Consider the following 13,424-nt stretch of genomic DNA (forward strand, 5'->3'; position numbering starts at 1 on the left):
ATAGGCCAGAATGATTAATTACAATGCATTTGAACAAAAAGATAAACTATCAACATTTTTAATATTACAAAAATTAATTAGTCGAAGTTTGCGTCAACAAGATGCAATCGATGTAAATATCTTAGACGTGAATACATCTTGATTTCACTTTTATTTTATTCAAATTGAAAAGGAATCCTTTCCTTTGAAAAAGATGTCAGAAGATTTTGTTATGCGTATAGTTTGTCTTTATCGTGTTCTTTTTATGATTATGTAAATTCTTTAAAATATTTTCAGAAACTTTGTAATCGAGGAGGAAATGTTAAACATTTTCATATTCACACGTGTCACTATGATAATTAAAAACCTAAATAACTAAAGGTAAAATTATAAGTTGATCATACTTTATGTTATAATGGGTAAGAAAAAGGTGCATTATCGTACTTTCACTTTCATGCCGCTCTTTCTCCGTTTTAAGCAAATAGCAATACATACAAAACGAAAAAGATGTAAAATGTATGAGGACATCATTCCCGTTAAGATAACTATTTTATTTTCTTTAACGACATCTTTGCATCATGATGTTATAATGTTTCATTAAGAATCTTTATTGTCATAGTATAGTTTTGTTTTATTTTAGTAAAAACATGATAAAATGTATTCCGAATATGTTAACCTTGATATAAGTATGTGTGCAGTTTTACGGTCGTGTGAAGACAGATTGGCTTTTTTATAAGTCTGTTTTACGTAAGTCTTTTATCTTTTTGTAATGTACAAATCAGTAATATAGTATTGCAACATTATTACGAGACACGTTTGCTAATCTACTGTTAACATTACAAAAAGTGGATGGAAAAAACTAATCCTTTACGCTTCACGTTAATCCGATAATAGGGAATATGAAACGTTTCCTAACAGTGGTTTTTCTTAAGGGGTATTTCTGATGTATTTTTTTATGCAACATGAAAAAAATTACTTCTTGATTCTTTCATTAAAATTTAATTATTAAAAAAAAAAAAAAAAAAAAAAAAAAAAAAAACTTCTTGATTTTTTGTTCGTAGGCGTCACTGTTTGAACAACTTTTTTGTAGTAGTTTGTAACAAAAAGAATTGAATTATCAATTGTACAAGATGATGTCTTCGTTTGAAATGTAAAAGCTAAAGAAGTTTTCGATCAAACTTTCATAGCCTTTTGGCTAGGAGGGTAACGAACATTTTATTTGTATTGTGAACTTTTCAACTGTCGTATGCAGCAGAGCAGAATTGTTGCCAAAGTTTTTCATCTTAGAAGAATCGAGTTTTGTTGAACTTTTTGGTATTTACTTCTGTTTGAGAAGAATTGGTATGCAGCCAGAGTATTTCCAATATGTCAAATTTGCGTAAAGGAAACAGGCCAAATTACCGAAAAATGCACGAAGGGGACGCAGATTCGGATCCAGAGCCGGAAAATTCACAAACTCAGCAACCGGTGAAAGTTGAGAAAAAGTCCTCGTCCGTTTCCTCCTTGTTGTTTGTTGAAGAAAATGTCAGCGAGGACGACGATATGTTGCAGATGATGGCTGAACTAGAACAGTTAGAGAAGGAAGAAATTCAGGAAAAGTAAGAGCTCCGCATAAAATTGAACAAGAAAAGGGCAGAGGTCAAGGCCTTAAAAGGTAAAGCATGTAAAGCAAAACATTCAGTTAAAAATACAGAACTTTTAGATAAAATTTCATCGTCAGATTTGACAATTAAAGATTTGAGAGGCTTAAAAAAGCTCAAGAAGGAAGCAAAAAAGGAATCCAAAAAAATTGGTCTCTTCAGTTCCAGTGAATCTGAAGTATATTCGGATGACAGCAGTGATTCGGACATTTCGTCATCAAGTAATGTAGAATCCAGTTCGGATAGTGAAGAAGAATCTGTTGAAGGGTCAAGTTATAAAAAGAAAAAACTTGTAAATAAGCATAAAAAATCTTGTAAAAAGTCAGGTATTGTTCAGAAATCCTCTGACAAAATTAGATACAAGCAGCGTTATCCACATTCACAATTACGATATGAATTTGTTAGTCATGATATTTCTTTTCAGAATTTAGATCTAAACTTGTTCGTTGCTGGGGAATTAGAAATAATTTCGGACCCCAAAACAAAGGGTTCTGAGCAAACCGGAAGGTTAGCTCTTTTAAAAAGAATTATGTATTTGAATACATCTCATGATTTTAAACTATTAAAATCATACTACGCAGCTGTCCTTAGGGAAATTGAACTAGGTTCTAAATCTTGGAATGATGATTTCACTTATTTAGAATTAGTATTATTTAATTTCAATTACTCTTCTAGTAAGAGTTCTTTGCAGCAGGGCGCCAAACCCAAAAAAATATCCTTCGTCTCAATATTCCAAACCATTTGCTGACACGGACAGTTCTCCAGTATGGTTTTGTTCTGCATATCAAAGAAATAGATGCGAACAAAAACATAATCACATGATTGTTGTTCGGGGAAAAATGCATATGGCTCAGCATATTTGTGCCACATGTTGGATTAGAGATAAGGTTAAACTTCAACATCCTGAAAGCTCTTCTTCCTGTCCACATACTTTAGCGTGACAATGTAATGTAAATTCTAATTTTGTGGATGAAAATAAATTAGAAGATATCTTTTTACCAAAATTTCTTTGTGCTAATAAATCTACAAGATTGTTAGAATATCAAATGAATTCACATTCCAGTCAAATAAGAAGTAAGGTAATAAGTCCGCTAGAGTCACATATTTGTAATCATACAAATAAATGTTCACTTTGTATGGAAATTAAAAAGGGCCCTAGTGTTTCTCAATCTTTACATAAGGTTAGAATTCATAAAGCTGTTAAACAGTCAGGCAAATATAATTTTGAGAGGTGTCGTATTAGAATAAACGACAGGATCAATACTGATTATTTGCGTACTTGTCTGAAGCATTTTGATTACAAAGATTTACTTGTTTGTGACTTGTTAGAGTTTGGATTTCCTTTGGGTTTCCAGGGTGATGAAAATATGTTAAAGCCAACTAAAAAGGTATCACATTATAAGAACTATAAAGGAGCTACCGAATTTCCTGTTGAAATTGAAAAATATTTGGTCAAGGAATTAAGCCATGCAGCTGTCATTGGTCCTTTTAAAAATAACCCGTTTGATGATAATCTTTTGATTTCACCCTTAAATTCTGTTCCTAAAAAGTCAGTTTCTGAGAGAAGGGTTATTTTGGATCTCAGTAGTTCTACTTCCAATGCTGTGAATGATTACATTGACAAAGATGTATATTTAGGGGAATCTATTTCTTTAGTATTTCCAAAGATTGACGATTTTATTAAACTTATTTTAGCCAAAGGTCAAGGTTGTTTAATGTTTAAAAAAGATTTAAGACGTGCTTATAGACAAATAAGCATATGTCCTTCACAATACAATCTAGTATCATTTGTTTGGGATAAGCATATTTTTTGTGATACAGTTTTATCAATGGGTTTACGCAGTGCTGCTGCTATTTGTCAAAGGGTGACTAACGCTTTAGCATTTATTTTATATAATTTTGGTATTTGTATTCTCAATTATCTGGATGATTTTGCAGGTGTTGAGAGACCCGAGAATGCTCATATGGCTTATTCTACTTTAGGAAAGGTTTTAGAATATAGTGGGATAGAAGAGTCCTTAGATAAAAGCTGTCCTCCTGCCAGTGTAATGAGCTTTTTAGGAGTGTTATTTAATACTTCAGAAATGACCATGGAGATCACTCCAGACAGACTGGAAGAAATTAATATTCTTCTTTCACTTTGGTTACATAAAGAAAAAGCCTCTATTAAGGAAGTACAGTCCTTACTGGGTAAACTGAATTTTATTGGCTCTTGTGTTAAATCCAGTAGGGTGTTTGTTAGTCGGTTGTTAAACTGGTTAAGAGATTTGCATGGTTCTCCCAGTAATATGATTTTTGATATTCCTCAGGAGGTTACAAAAGATATCCTGTGGTGGGGTACATTTTTACCTTTATATAATGGAGTATCTTTGATTTCACTGGGCTCGTGGTCAGAGCCAGATGCTATATTTTCTTCAGATTCTTGTTTAGAATCTTGTGGTGGTTTTTGGAAGGGTAATTTCTTTCATTCTGTTTTTCCTTCTTTTATTTTAGGAAAACAGTTACATATTGGGGCCCTTGAAATGTTGTCTTTGGTTGTATGTGTCCATTTATGGGGAAGCAATTTTAAGCACAAGCGTATTTTAGTTCTTTGTGATAATTTGTCAGTCTGCATCACTTTAAATACTGGGAAATCACGTTGTCCTTTTTTGCAGTCTTGTCTCAGAGAGATTTGTTATTTTGCGGCAATTAATGAATTTGAAATTAAGGCACAACATTTACCCTCCGAACATAATCGAATAGCAGATCATTTATCAAGATGGGGTTTGAATCCAATTCATGAAATACAGTTTAAGTTGTTAACCAATGAATATGATTTGCTAGAGTGGAAAGTTGATGAGTCTGTGTTTCATTTTGTCAACAATTGGTAATGTGGATTTAAAGTCTTCATTGTATATATGTTTTCAGAGAATCATCTTGAAGTACTCAGAATGGACTTAAAGAAATCCAACAAAAGAGCTTATGCTGTTGGTTCTCGTAGGAACTTACGAGTTCAATGGGAATCTTTTTTATTGTTTTGTTTGTTTTTTAAAGTTTGTAGTTTACCTACTTCAACTGAAACATTGCAACTATATGCTCAGTTTCTTAGCAGGTCCTTTAAATCTGTAGATTCAATTAAAAATTATATCAGTGGAGTAAGATCTGTCCATCTGTTATTAGGTTACAATATTGAACATATAAACATTTTTTTGCTTAATTTGTCTCTTAAGGGGATTGCTAAAAGCATTCCGCACATAGTTAAACAAGCAGAACCTATAACTCCTGATATTTTGATGAGTATTCATTCCTTTTTGGACTTTTCTAGTATTGACAATTACACATTCTGGTGTTTATTTCTTTTTGCCTTTTTCTTAATGGCCAGAAAATCTAATCTCGTTCCAACTAGTTCTAAGGATTTATCTGAGCCTAAATTTTTACTTAGGAAGGATGTTTCTTTTGATGATAGTACATTGTTAGTTTCTATGAAATGGACTAAAACTATTCAAGCTGGGGAAAGGATTCTTATCACTCCTTTGTCTCCAATAATTGGTTCTGTTTTGTGTCCTGTTGAGGCTTATAAGAATATGATAAATCACATTCCTGCTTCCAATCATTCTCCTTTATTTGTGTTGAAATCAAGTAAGCCAGTTACCTACTATAAGTTTCTTCTTAAACTGCGCTCAGATATTGAGGGTATTGGTTTAGATTCAAAACTATACTCCACTTATTCTTTTAGAAGAGGTTTTGCAACTCTGGCATTTAGACTAGAAATTCCACCAGATTTGATCCAACTAATGGGTGATTGGCGTTCTGATGCTTACAAAAGATATATTCAATATGATATTAAAGATAAAATTAAAGTTTCTCGTTTTGTTAGTAAAACCCTGTTAAGTTATAAAGGAAAAGTTTAATTATTGTTTCAGATTGTAGTATTTTAGGTTGCTTTAACAGTTTATTGCAGTATTTTGTAGAATTGCAAAGAATATTGATTATGCGTTTCGTCCTTGCGGAGAAACTTGTCTATTGTCGGTAGGATGTCTTAACCTTCCGGATAGATTTGATATTCAAATATCAGCATATCATATTTTTCGCTTCTTTGTCTACATTTTTATTTGTTTTCATCACCTATTCTTTGTTATTAGTCTTTGTTTTTTCTTCTCAATTTTATTTTTCTACTTTGTATTATTTTTATTTATTTATTTATTATTATTTTATTTATTTATTTTTTTTTTGCAGAAATTCGTCCTGTTGTTATTATAGGAGATTCCATCATTAAAAATATTTCTCCGATCGAGGGAGTCAAGATCCAGTCCTTTCCTGGTGCAACTATTGGCAGATTAGCTTATTTGGTTAGTCAACACAAAATTGATTTGTATGACAAAAGCTTTATTATTGTTCATGTTGGCACTAATAATATCAGTAATCGACAGTCAATTCATTCTATCGGCTCTGATTTTGCCAATTTGATTGCATCTATTAGGCATGAAAATCATTCTATTAAGATTATTATTTCTTCTGTTCTCCCTCGACCGGTGGATCATTCTGATACAGACATTAAAATCAAAGAATTAAATCATTTTCTTGAAGATGTTTTGGCTTCAGATCTGAATTTTAAATTCATAAGATCATACCGACCATTTTGTTTTAAAGGTCAAGTTAAAAGATTTTTATTTGCTAAATTAGATGGTGGGCTTCATTTGAACACAGAAGGCTCCAATCGTCTTAGGCATTTTTTCTTACGTGTGATTTCCACTTTACCACGTTAGTTGTTCAGTTAAAATTCTTAGGATTACTTGATACTTTGTCTTTTGTATCATATAATATTTTGTCAATTTTATTTCTGTTTGTTGTAGACTTAAGATATAAGGCAGTATAAGATTATTAGGTAAGAGGCTACTTCTGTTTAATTTCGTTTGCATGTTAATTTGTGCTTTATTTATGTTTGCTTTGCCTTTGCTTATTTTGGCTGTTGTTTGGCGGGTATTTATGCTTGTTGCATTTATGTTCAACATTATCTGTATTGCATGTTCGTTTAATTATCTGATAATTGAATTGTTTGCATACTTATCTGATAGTTGAATAGTCTTACATGTATTGCTTTTATTGCTTGTATATTTATTTGTTAATATAATATTCTTACAGTGACGCACATTCATTCATTAAAATTTAATTATTACTTTGGTTTGAGTCGTTATTTAGCAAGGATAATAATTGGACTATTTTAAATATATTTAAAATATTTAATTATTGACGACAGCTTCCCTGTTATGTATTCGTCAGTATTTTCTTCTAGCCTAATATTTAACAAGCTTTCTTATTGGATATTCATATCTCGTTTTTTGATTGGTCGTGGTAGTTTATCTAACGACACTGCCAGTTATTCGCGCCACTTCTTGATTTTTTGTTCGTAAGCGTCACTGTTTGAACAACTTTTTTGCCCGCCCGCCCTTCAACAAACCCATTTGTGTAGTTGTTTTATTATTATTATCTATTTATTTTTTTTTCCCGTTTTGTTTTTACATTCATATGTTCATGTTGTTAATTTGTCTTTCATCTTTATTTCATTTCATATTTAAGAAATAACATCGGCCTGAGAGGTGTATATCGGCTATTTAACACCGGTTTGGAGTTTTGATGCGTAGGAATTGACCACGAAGGCCGTAGGCCTGAGTGGTTAATTTTGTCGCATCAAAACGACAAAACCGGTGTTAAATAGCCGATATACACCTCTCAGGCCGATGTTATTTCGATTCTAACACGATGAAATAAGGAAAATCACTAATGTTATTTTTCAAGCGGAAATAACTTCCGGTGCCGATTTTCCTATATAACGCTGTTCGATTTTCGCACCCTACTGTTGCGATGATAGAGAAATTATTAGACAACAGAAATAATAAGAAAAAACACGTTATTTTATCAAGTTTTCAACATTAAAAACTTACGTCGTATTGTGTTTACATCAGTGCCCCATTTATGATTCTTGTCTGTATGAAATAACGTCAGCGTGTTTATGAATGAGTTGTTTACTTAAGATGACGTCATTACGCTGCTTACGGATTGGCGCCGTTTTGTCAAAATATTTATTAACTGATATGGATCTAATATGTGGTGTTAGTGTATGTGAGATATTATTTCGGTATTGTATGAAAAGAAATCATTATACAAACTGAAAATTTAAATAAAAATGCTTTTAATTGTTGCTTTAAAATGCTTTGTAAACTATACAATCGAGGGTGAAAACATAACAGCACATATACAAGTAGTCCCTAACGGGTGTTTATTGGCAGTTTAACACCAGTTTTTTTCCTTCTTTGTGTATAGTGACAAAATCACGTGAGTGTTAGAATGTGTTTTAATAATTATTTCGTTATTTAATTTATTGTTAATAGTTCAATAATCAATTGTTGTGCATCCTATGCTTTGCATGATTTGTTTACGCTCGTGATTCAATGTCATTTAAGTATAGTGTTATAGGCGGGTATTTATGCTTGTTGCATTTATGTTCAACATTATCTGTATTGCATGTTCGTTTAATTATCTGATAATTGAATTGTCTTCTTGTATTGCATGTTTGCATACTTATCTGATAATTGAATAGTCTTACATGTATTGCTTGTATATTTATTTGTTAATTTAATAGTCTTACAGTGACGCACATTCATTCATTAAAATTTAATTATTACTTTGGTTTGAGTCGTTATTTAGCAAGGATAATAATTCAACATGAAAAAAAGAAAAGTTTAAGATCTATAACTATTAATTTGGCTTGTTATACTTTTAAATAAAAGATAAACTACGCATTTATTATTTTTATTACGATGTACCTGTCAACACACTGTTTATATTAACAATGATACAAAAAATAAGTAAGTAAGTAATGATGCGACATTAATGCATTTTGCTTTCTTTAAACCATTTTCAAGAAAGATGAAAACAAGAAAAAGTCGTGATAAATGTGACATGCTTTAAGGATATTTCAAAATAATTTATAATGTCTTTTAAGAAGAAGCATTATCAGATTAAAATATCGAAGAAGTATTTAAAGCGTTAAAGGATTGTAATGCAGATTCAGAAGTAAAGGAGAATTAAGATGCGACCAAATATCACTAGCACAAACATTTTGCATAAAATGTGTAAAATTGACACTTTGGATAATGAAGATAGACAGGGAAACAAATTTGCTCGTAAAACCAACATACAGTAAATTGAATTATGCCTTTCAATAATTAATTCATTTATTATGTTCTTTGCTCGTATAACGATAGCAGAAATACGACAATGCATATGAAGTCTATATGAATGTATAAATAAATGAATGAATCAATCAATCAACGGACGGATTGGCGGACGGATGAATGAATGAATGTGGCCCTACAAAAAGACGAATTTTGCATTCAGATAGCTCACGAAAGTTCGGTGTTTAAACTCGTGTGCCTGAAATAATGCACGAAGGGGCACCTGGAAAATTGACAATGTCGTTTAAACAAGCAAAACATTATGGAACTATTAACATACTAGTACTGATGTTGTTGTATGTATAGCTCGACTTGTAAGACCCTATTTTGTCATTGTTTCACATATATAAGTAAGCCGTTTGTTTATAAACTCTATATTATACAAAAAAGTAAAACTATGCAACTTGTTTAAGAACTGATAACATAAACTTTCTAATAGTTTGTTATATAGTAAGAACATTTTGAACATTTTTACAGAAATATAAGCGTCAGAATTAATTTCTTGATTGTTCATATCGTTTTTTTCCTATTTTAGGTTTTATTAACATCAATATTTACCCACCCATATGTTCTAATATGGAAGGTAAAGACACAAAACTATCTAATGATAGTTCAAATTGTAGAACACGTATACAATACAACGATACTGACGATGATCACGTGGTGACATTTTGGAGCGGAGAATCATTGCTAAAAATATCACCAATGCCGTTTGTGATGCTTACAACCATCGTGGGAAATCTGGTTTTGATAATATCATTAAATAACAGACGAACGGGACGTAGAAACCGTGTGAAAGTTTTATTGTAAATCTTGCAATTGCTGGTCTTACAGTTGCATTTATTTCCATGACAACATAACTTCTAGAAGCAGTCTTTAAACAATGGATACTAGGCGCGTTCTTATGTAACTTTCTTCTATTTTTCCAAGTAGTAACACTTAAAAGTACTATATTCTTACTCACTGGAATGAATATAGATCGGTATCAGGTGATTGTTCGACCATTAAAATCTCTAGCACAAAGACCTAAAATTAAAGCAAAAGTTGTCATGGCATGGTTTATGGCCTTCGCGTTCGCCATTCCTCAGGTTTTTATTTTTGTTCAGGTAAAGGTTTACAGTGAGTCAAAACAAACCTACAGCTACCTTTTAAGTGCAGGATACAGTTCTGAATGGCAAGAAAGTTCTATTTCACGTTTTTGACGTTTTATATTCTATAACGTCCCGCTGGAATTATGACTTTTTGTTACAGAGCTATTGCTATGGTAATTTGGAATAGAGGATCACATAGTCATGACACAGCCCTTTCTACGTTTACAAGTAATCGTGTTGAGTCGCCACGAATGTCAATGAAGAGAAATAATATAACAGCATCAAGAAGAAAAGTTGTTTTTATGATATTGTTAGTGATTATTGCTAATATCGTGTGATTGACGCCGTATTTTATTATCTCTTTAATTAGAATATACAGTCACTATACATTAGACCTGAGGAAGCATTAACTATTTCCAAAATAATATTCATGCTTCACTCTGCCTTAAATCCAATTTTGTATGGTTTGTTTACACTCAGAACCGCTCACATCTCACAATGCTATTCATTTCTCTTCTGCAGAAAGCCTAGAAGAAATAATCACCGTAGATGTATTATTAGAAAATCTCATTTAGCTGCGCTTCGTGGAAGAACTTTTTTCTTTCGGCGTAGGAACCATGAGGAGACAAGTGATATTATTGCTCATCATGCTGCGAAAAGAGAAAGTAGTTTTAAGTTGCGGAACCGTCAGAATGGAAAGTATATAAACTCATTTAATTCAAATTATAGAGGATATGAAACAAATATTACGGCATACAGATTAACAATTGCAAACCTGAACGGCACACATTTATCTGCTGAACATAAAGTTATTGCTGTTGATGGTTACACTGTTTCATCGGATATATGGAACATTTACATATTATTTATTCATTTCAGCTGATGTAATTTCTTGTATAAACATTTCATATGTGTCTTTGATTAATATCTTAGTTGTATATTTAAATAATGTTTTGCTACTCCTCTTGCTCAATTGTCATTAAATAAATATATATGAAAATATCTCGAAAATGTTCAACAAATACCAGTTGTTATGTCAATCTGTAAGCGAGCAAACACTCAGTTAAGTTATTGACATTATTTTATCACTATGTGCATTATTGGATTTTTACGTTTTCTCATCTAGATTTGAAAATAGCGTCGGGTACAAAATGTTCCAAACATTTGCCTACAAGATATTAATTAGGCGTTTTGTATAACTTTGTTATAATACGCAATTTTGTGTTTGATTCCGACCCAAGTTATGATAACGAAATCCTCAGAAGGTTATGATCTTTGACTTCAAACCACATGCCACTCACCGCTTTAGGTTCAGCCCGCACCAAAATCTTCCGATTTTTCATGTGAGAATGCTATCCAATTTTGTCACGGAACGTCGGTCGTTCTACTTATATGAGCTAGTCTGTGTTGGTGAGGCGTTAAACCCAACCAAACAAATCTTCTGATTCTATAAAATGAGCCTTTCATAAGTAGTGTAAGTAATTAACTTGTTCAAATATAAGGCATTTTTGGCATGATATACATGTATATATGACCGCGTCACGACAAAACCAACATAGTGCAATAGTGACCAGCATGTATCCGCGCAGTCTGATCAGGATCCATGCTGTTCGCTTACTAACAATTTTACAAGTAGAGAAACTGATAGCAAACAGCATGGATCCTGATCAGACTTCCCGTCAAAATAAGCGACTATGTTTAAGAGGAATATTTCACCCCTGACCTTCACTCATCGTTTAAGGTAAAACACACTTAATTGGCACATTAAGGAACTGTTAAATTGGCAACATAGGACAGTTATACTCCTTAAATGTCACCTGTATGCAAAATTTAAACACAATTTACCGTGTGGTCTTTGAGTTATTGACATTTTTTCTGGACTAAAACTCTGCCATTAGAAGGGCTTTTTTCAGAAATGAGGAACTCTAAATAATCTATAATATCATCATTATAAATAATATTTTCCTATTGCTCATTGCTAAAAAACAAATGATAACACTCAAGTAACAAATTAAACAAGAAAAATGAGTGTTTCTAAACGAAATGTTTTTAATATGTATAAATATGTAACCCTTCCCCACCCACTTTAAACACTTATTTGACCTTTTCCCTATGTAAAAAGCCTTATTTAAAATATCCCTAAAATGTTCTACAATGAGGGGCTGTTTTCAAATTTTGCCTAAATTTTCTTAAATGTATATTGGTTGGTCTCGCAATATATAAAATACTTTTATCGTGTAGTCTGTATTTTATTAAACTTTGAAAATATCTGGTCTCATATTTGCTATTAAATTTGGCATTATTTAGCAAATAAATACCTACGATAATTATAAAATTAAAATTAAACACTTTTTTCTTCCATAAGGGATCTGAGAGATTCACAAAACAATGTTTAAAAGAAACAAAAAAAGAAAATACAGTTGCCCCTTCTGGGGTTTAAACCAATGCCCCTCAATTTCAATACACTTTACACTGATTCTAGCTTATCTAAATACTCTTTAAAATAGATATAGTGCAAGACGTGTACTACCCTAATGTATGTTCCATTTAGCATGAAGAAAGATTTTATACTCATTTGAATATTTTAAAACTAATTTTCGCCATAGTATTAATAAAAGAAGATTGTCAATTTGAAATTAAAACTATTTTCCAATGTACCGATCGTTTGGCGTCTGATTTTTGATAGTCATTTGTTAACGTAAAAACAACACTTGCCTTCACACGACTTAAAATCATTTAAGTAATTGGTTGTCGTAATATGGATAAATATTTCGACTTCACAGTTCTACAAAAAAACATGCGTTGTTAAAATTATTATTATTCATATTTTTGTAATGTTTACAACTGAAAAAGATATCATTTTATAGGCGAATTGAAACGATGTCAAGCATGCGTTGTCGCGAACTGTCATCATACAGTTAGGATATCTAAAGGGGGTTATGAAGCGCCCGGCTTATATGTGAGAGGTTTCGTTTCGTTTCAAGTAAAAACGACTTACGGATTATAACGGTTGACTGGTAATCAAGTTGAATAAAATTGGTGTCTCTGTGTTTGTAAGGAGACATAATTGGACTTTAAATTTTGTTATAGTAGCTCAGTCGGTAGAGCATCAGACTTATAAGGCTGAAGAACCTCTGATATCTGAGGGTCGTAGGTTCGAGTCCCCCGTTGGGCGTATATTTTGATAAATATATTTACTCGTTCGTTATGTTACACATCGTTTAAAACAATTTTATCCGCGATATGGAAATAAGAAGAAATATTCACAAAACAAAGATAAACCGGCGGCTATAAGAAGAGTATTGCTAGCCATTTGTTAACTTGAAACACCGCTTGCCTTCAACAAAGTGGGGCCTTGCTATTCCGAACCCTTCTAATCCGGAATCCTTTCTTATCCGAACGAAATGTCTAACCCCAATCCAATTTTATTTGTTCTTTCGGATCCGGAATCTGTCTTCTCCAAATTCCGAACGATTTTTTTCAATTTTTGTTATTATTTT

The 13,424-nt window shown here is 32.0% G+C and overlaps 1 pseudogene; it reads left to right on the top strand.

Annotated features, from left to right (window-relative positions):
* The first annotated feature begins 1,024 nt into the window (after positions 1-1,024).
* LOC132715087 (uncharacterized) lies at positions 1,025-2,367 on the top strand (annotated as a pseudogene).
* The last annotated feature ends 11,057 nt before the right edge of the window (positions 2,368-13,424 follow it).

The sequence above is a fragment of the Ruditapes philippinarum genome, unplaced genomic scaffold (genome assembly GCF_026571515.1).
Source record: "Ruditapes philippinarum isolate M1 unplaced genomic scaffold, ASM2657151v2 ctg5008_1_1_1_1, whole genome shotgun sequence".
Classification (NCBI taxonomy): domain Eukaryota; kingdom Metazoa; phylum Mollusca; class Bivalvia; order Venerida; family Veneridae; genus Ruditapes; species Ruditapes philippinarum.